Source organism: Cervus elaphus, chromosome 2 (genome assembly GCF_910594005.1).
Source record: "Cervus elaphus chromosome 2, mCerEla1.1, whole genome shotgun sequence".
Lineage (NCBI taxonomy): Eukaryota > Metazoa > Chordata > Mammalia > Artiodactyla > Cervidae > Cervus > Cervus elaphus.
In genome coordinates this window covers 21,313,730-21,319,412 of record NC_057816.1, presented here as the reverse complement: position 1 = coordinate 21,319,412, position 5,683 = coordinate 21,313,730, and the positions used below count along the sequence as shown (strand labels likewise).

At 48.1% G+C, this 5,683-nt stretch overlaps 1 non-coding gene across 1 annotated transcript; it reads left to right on the top strand.

Moving 5' to 3' along the window:
* Window positions 1-5,360: 5,360 nt before the first annotated feature.
* TRNAE-UUC lies at window positions 5,361-5,433 on the top strand. Its single transcript has one exon. It is a non-coding gene; the product is annotated as a tRNA-Glu (tRNA).
* Window positions 5,434-5,683: the final 250 nt, after the last annotated feature.

Genomic DNA, 5,683 nt, shown 5'->3' with positions numbered 1-5,683 from the left:
GCCACCTGTCATACCAAAACCAGATAAAGACACTACCAAAAAAGATTAGAGGCCAATATCTTTGATGAATATGGGTGTAAAACTCTGCAACAAAATCTCAGCAAACTGAACCCAACAACATATAAAAAGGATCACACACCATGATCAAGTTGGATTCATTCCAGAGACACAAGGATGGTTGACTGATGCGTAACTGAATCACATTACTGTATAGCTATTGTATAGTGTACCTATTGTACACTAACACAATATTGTAAATCAACAGTACTTCTTTAGAATAAAAAAAGAAAAGCTGCCCTGAGAGTCTAACCACCACAGACGTAAACTGCAGCCACAAGCAGTTTCACATTTCCAATTACATCAACCTTAATTAAGGAGCTGGTGATCCTACACAGGGAGTCATAAATGATGTCCTGGGTATGATAGGACCAACAAGTGACGTTTGTTTGGTTGTGAAAATGATTTTTTGTGCACAAAAAGAAAAGTGAAAAACACTCATAATTCTATCACTTAAAGATATCTGTTGTTATATCTTGGTATGCATGTGTGCATGCTAAGTCACTTCAGTCATGTCTGACTCTTTGTGACCCCATGGACGGTAGTCATCCAGGCTCCTCTGTCCTTGGGATTGTCCAGGCAAGAATACTGGAGTAGGTTGCCATTCCTTTCTCCGGAGAAGCCTGGTAGGCTGCAGTCCATGGGGTCACTAAGAGTCGGACACGACTGAACGACTTCACTTCTGCTTTTCACTTTCATGCACTGGAGAAGGAAATGGCAACCCACTCCAGTGTTCTTGCCTGGAGAATCCCAGGGACGGGGGAGCCTGGTGGGCTGCCGTCTATGGGGTCTCACAGAGTCGGACACGACTGAAGAGATTGAGCAGCAGCAGCAGCAGCCCTTCTCCAAGATCTTCCCAACCTAGGGATCGAACCTGGGGTCTCCTGTACGGAAGGCAAATTCTTTACCATCTGAGCCACCAGGGAATTTTGTTATGGTGGCCCTAGCAGACCAACACACTCTCCAAGCTTCTTCCAGATAATTTCCCCCAGTGGAGATGGTTTGGGATGGTGAGGAAGGAACCCCGACCCCTGCTTCTTGCACTCAGCACTCCCTGCAGCCTGCAGAGCAGAAATGCTCCCAGCAGCTGCAGTGGGTCCACGGCCCTCAGGAACAGAAGGTTTCCAAGAAGATGAGCTGCCGGCTGCACAGCCCCGCTTCCCAGAACCCTGGTTTTCTACTGACTTTGGAGGAAGCAGGGACACCAACATGCCTCAGGGAATCTTTTTTTTTCATTGTCCTCAGAGAAGTTAAATACAAACCTCACCTCTTCCAAAAATAAAAAGGAAGGACATGCTTGAAAGAGGCAGGTAATTCATTCCTGTGAGGGTCTCAGAGCAGAAGGACTTCACAGAGCAAAGCTGACCTCTCCCTAGAATCGCTGGATGGTGTTTCAGTCAACGCAGGCTGCCATAACAAAACACCACAGACGGAGTGGCTTAAACCATGGAAATTTATTTCTCACAGTTCTGGAGTCTGGGAAGTCCAAGATTGAAATGCTGACTGATTCTGTTCCCTGGTGGGGGTTATCTTACTGGTTTGCAGCTGGCAGCCATCCTTACCTGGCAGAAAGTAGCAGAGAAAGAAAGGGGACAGAAGGAGACAGGAGGAGAAGAAGAACGAAGGGAAGAGACGGTGAGAGAGCAAGCGAGCTCTGCTGTCTCCTCTTCTAAGGGCACTAACTCCATCACGAGGGCTCAGTCTCACAAATCGAGTTGCCGGTTTCCCTTGCTATCTGGAAGTAGAGCGCTTCTGTGACACCTTTCATAAGCTGAAATAGTGTCAAGTAAAGAAGCAATTACCTTAGGACATATCTTTCTAACAGTTGCACAAAATAAATCCAGACAAAGCACATTCACAGACACAGTTCTAAGCACTGGTAGCTTGAGGCTGAGATGCTGAGTGTAGTTATTGGGGAGGAGTTAGACAATGAGGCTCTGGCTGTCTCTATAAAGACTGGTAAAAAACACATGCTGCAATACTATCTTCATTTTTCGATCGCTTTTATTTTTTTTTTTGTAAAAGCAAGTTCTCTCCAGGTTCCTTTTGGTTAGGGAAAACAGGTACAAACGTAGGTATCTCCTAAAAGCAAGTAGCATAAAGCAAACTTTTGAAAAAGCGAGGTATACCTATACCCCCCAGAGCCTCCCCTCCAAATACGATCACACTGGAGGTAGTGCATCAACATGAATTTGGGGTCCACTTTAGTTTAAACAGATAGTGACCCCAGGGGAGGGAAATCCAAGGAAAGTTCTGTGAGAAGCTGGTGGGGAGGAGTTGTCTGGGAAGAATTCTCTCATCCAAGTTAAGGCAGAAGAGGCTGTGTGCTCACAGTAGCTGGCCAAAGAATCAAAGCCTGATTCATGGAGCTCTTGAAGGAATGTGTCAGACCCATTTCCTTCTAGTTATCCATCCTCACAGCTGCCCCAACTGCCCCGCCTCATCCAACCATGCCTCACACACAACATGGAGAGTCTTGCCTGCAGCCGGGCAGGGATGAAGTACAGATAAGTCCTCCCTGTGTTGCTGGCGGGGATGGGGCTGGGGGTGTCATGGTGGGGTGTGGAGACAGAGGCGCCTGCAGACACACTGGGGTGTGGCTTCTGGGAAGTGGGAGCTGGGAAACAGAACTTGCTTGCCGTGATGAGGAGTTTTTGCCCAGTGAGGCTGATCCCACAATGCCTGCGATTGTTCACTACAGTCCCTCAGCTTGGCTGATCCGAACTGGCTGGCACGATGCTGTAAGAGAATGCCATTTCCACTGGCTTAACTCAGGAACTGGTGAAGAACTCTTGGGCTGGGCTGTCTGTCCCCGTTCTAGCCTGCATTGCTCCCTTGTCTTTTGGCCCATGGCTGAGATAATGGCTGTCCTGAGTAGAACATCTGTGAGAGTGAAGCTTGTGAGAGAGGGTAAGCCGTGCAGGACTAGGCCTGCCCTTAGGCTGAGCTGAAGCAGGCTGTCATGTTCTATGATGTGAGGGGAAAGAGAAGTGTAGCTGTGTGTCTGCGTGAGGGGCTGGCGTCTGCTCATGTTGGGGAGGTGTAGGGCTGCCCAAGAGAATACAAGGAACAGAGGAAGAGAAGTTGGAGGGTCATCAGATTCAGTCTTCATCTCCTTCCCAAGCCCAAAGTTTTATGTAGGACTTGTGATGGCCTGCACGCAAAGATATAACAGGGATAAGACACGCATGAAAAGAGTTAACACACATCAAGTACCTATAAGGCATTGTTTTATTTAACCTCGGCAAAACTCCAGCAGGTGGGTTCCACTGTGGTCCTCATTTGCCTCATGAGGCAGCTGATGCTTTCAGAAAAGTTAAGTAACTTGGCCACAGTCCTGGCCAGTAAGTATTGGAGTCGGGATTTGAGCCCAGACCCGACCAGTTATGGAGCTTGTGCCATTAATCACCCTGCTCCACCCTGGTCCCAGCCTGAACCCCTATCCTGGAAGCTGGAGAGACTGGAAGTCCCCCATCAGGGACCCTGGAGAGGAAGAGGCTCCTGCAGAGAAGGACAGGCCTCTCAGGTCCCTGCCAGCTTCTCTGTAATCACAATCATCAAGGCTCCCTCTGGTCTTTCTCATGGATCTCCCAAGCCTTCTCTTTCCTTGAATAATCTAGAAAGCTCACAGCTTGGCATTCAAGGCCCAGCATCATCCAGTCTTACCAGACCATCCCCTGGAGGAGGCAATGGCAGCCCACTCCAGTATTCTTGCTTGGGGAATCCCACGGACAGAGGAGCCCGGAGGGCACAGTTCACAGGGCCGTGGAGAGTCGGACACGACTGACTTGTGTGGACTGAGGGAGAGACTTGGGGACTGGTGCTCAGGACCCTGGGGCTTCCGTGCTGGCTCAGCGGTAATGCAGCAGACCCAGGAGATGCAGGTCCAATCCCTGGGTTGGGAAGATTCCCCTGGAGAAGGGAATGGCAACCCACTGCAGTATTCTTGCCTGGACAGAAGAGTCTGGCGGGCTACAGTCCATGGGGTTGCAAAGAGTCGCTACAGTTGCTGCAGCCACTACAGTCCATGGGGTCGGACACAAGTGAACAACAACAACGATACAAAATCTTACCTTATTTATTTCCGAGGACTGAGGCATGCGGATATGTCAGACCCTTTTTCTGAGTCAGTTCAGTTCAGTTTAGTTGCTCAGTCATGTTCAACTCTTTGCAACCCCATGGATGGCGCATGCCAGGCTTCCATGTCCATCACCAACTCCAGGAACTTACTCAAACTCATGTCCATTGAGTTGGTGATGCCATCCAACCATCTCACCCTCTGTCGTCCCCTTCTCCTCCTGCCTTCAATCTTTCCTAGCATCAGGGTCTTTTCCAAGGAGTCAGTTCTTCACATCAGGTGGCCAAAGTATTGGAGTTTAAGTATTGGAGTTTAAGCTTTAGCATCAGTCCTTCCAATGAACAGTCAGGACTGATTTCCTTTAGGATGGACTGGTTTGATCTCCTTGCTGTCCAAGGGACTCTCAAGTGTCTTCTCCAGCACCACAGTTCAAAAACATCAATCCTTTGGTGCTCAGCTTTCTCTTTAGTCCAACTCTTATATCCATACATGACTACTGGAAAAACCATAGCTTTGACTAGACAGACCTTTGTTGGCAAAGTAATGTCTCTGCTTTTTAATATGTTGTCGAGGTTGGTTGTAACTTTTCTTCCAAGGAGCAAGCTTCTTTTAATTTCATGGCTGCAGTCACCATCTGCAGTGATTTGGGAGCCCCCCCAAAATAGTCTATCACTGTTAAACATTCTCAACTATTTCATTGCAGGGACTTCCCTGGCAGTCCATTGGTTAGGACTTTGACTGTGTTTTCTCATCTCTCACACTGGTTTTAGCTCCTCGCTGAATGGATGGCTTGTTTTTTAATCATACAGAGTCTGAAAGGGAGATCCTTTCTCTGCAAACATGATGAATTATTTATTGGCCACATAGGAAATGATGGGCTTGGTAGCTGGATACAAAGGTGTGAACACTTGGATAATTGTACAGCTGGAGATGTGAAGTTTGGGATCATAAATGGCTACATGCTAACCGAGGATGTATAAGCTGCTAAAATCCTGAGTTAGGTGGTTTTCCACTGACCCAGGTGCTGAATGGTAGGAATTGCATGGAATTCTGCTGCTGCTGCTAAGTCGCATCAGTCGTGTCCGACTCTGTGAGACTCCGTAGACGACAGCCTACTAGGCTCCGCCGTCCCTGGGATTCTTCAGGCAAGAACACTGGAGTGGGTTGCCATTGGCTTCTCTGGCATGGAATTCTAAGGAACAATAAAGTTAAAGGGTTGAAGAATTCCCTGGTGGTCCAGGGGTTAGGACTCTGTGCTTTCACTGCAGAAGTCCCAGGTTCAATCCCTGGTCAGGGAGCTAGGATTCCTCAAGCCATATGGCGTGGCCAAAAAATTGAAATAAATACAAGGTTGGATGAGGGAAGCACCTTTAGAATGAGGGGCTGCTAGTCAGATAAGTAGAAGTCTAACTAAAAGGAACAGCATCCAGAATTCAAGGCAGAATTTCTAAGAGGCAGGGATGTGTCAACATTGTTAGAGAAACAGGCAAGGTCCAATCATGACGTTGGTGCCTGCTATGACCTTAGTCAGGGCAGGTTCTGGTGAGA